Below are 973 nucleotides of genomic sequence, written 5' to 3'. Positions count from 1 at the left end.
CCTCATGTGTGGTGACCCCCAATTTCATTGTTACAAATTGAACATAATTAAAGCATAGTGATTAATCACAAAAACAATATGTAATTATATATGTGTTTTCCGATGGTCTTAGGCGACCCCTGTGAAAGGGTCGTTCGACCCCCAAAGGGGTCGCAACCCACAGGTTGAGAACCGCTGCCCTAGATCCAGTCTTTTAATGAAGCTGCCCAGAGGAACAAAAATAAACACCTAGGGGGCACCTGGATTTGAACCAGGGACCTCTTGATCTGCAGTCAAATGCTCTACCACTGAGCTATACCCCCTGACATGACAGGTAGCCTATAAACACTTAATTCTACTTTTATGAGTTGCATCATACTTCCTAAGTACCTCCTTTATGGTTGAGAGTCCTCCTGGATTTAAATTCATCTCAATTCCCACTGGTTTTCCCAGAGCCTGTGCTCACTCTCATCCCAGCACCTAAAGCACAGTGCTGTATTCTCAGCCTAATTCTCCAGCTTTTAAAATACACCACCTACCGCCCATAAATCTCTGAGTACATGGATGCGTGTTTTAAATATTGTGGGCCACCACCAAGTATTGGACATGGAGGCAATCTTACCTGGGTATCCACAAATGGACTTCAGAGGTTCATGCACAGCTCTGAAATGATAGGCAAATATTATATACTAGAGGCCCGGTGCACAAAAATTTGTGCACTCAGGGGGGGAGGAGGGGTCCCCCAGCCCGGCCTGTGCCCTCTCGCAGTCTGGGACCCCTCGGGAGATAACGACCTGCTGGCTTAGGCCTGCTCCCGGGTGACAGAGAGCAGACCCAATCCCTAGGTGCAGCCCCTGGTCGGGCTCAGAGCAGGGCCAATTGGGGAGTTGGGGCGCCGCCCCCTGTCATGCACAGAGCAGGGCGGATTGGGAGGTTGCGATGCCACCCTCAGTCACGCTCAGGGTAGGGCCGATTGGGGGGTTGGGGCACCGCC

At 50.8% G+C, this 973-nt stretch overlaps 1 non-coding gene across 1 annotated transcript; it reads right to left on the bottom strand.

Moving 5' to 3' along the window:
• Positions 1 to 230: 230 nt before the first annotated feature.
• Positions 231 to 302, bottom strand: TRNAC-GCA. Its single transcript has one exon. It is a non-coding gene; the product is annotated as a tRNA-Cys (tRNA).
• Positions 303 to 973: the final 671 nt, after the last annotated feature.

Source organism: Myotis brandtii, unplaced genomic scaffold (genome assembly GCF_000412655.1).
Source record: "Myotis brandtii unplaced genomic scaffold, ASM41265v1 scaffold18, whole genome shotgun sequence".
In the NCBI taxonomy this organism is placed as follows: domain Eukaryota; kingdom Metazoa; phylum Chordata; class Mammalia; order Chiroptera; family Vespertilionidae; genus Myotis; species Myotis brandtii.
Note: the sequence above shows the minus strand (reverse complement) of the source record. Positions and strands in the feature narration are given on the sequence as shown.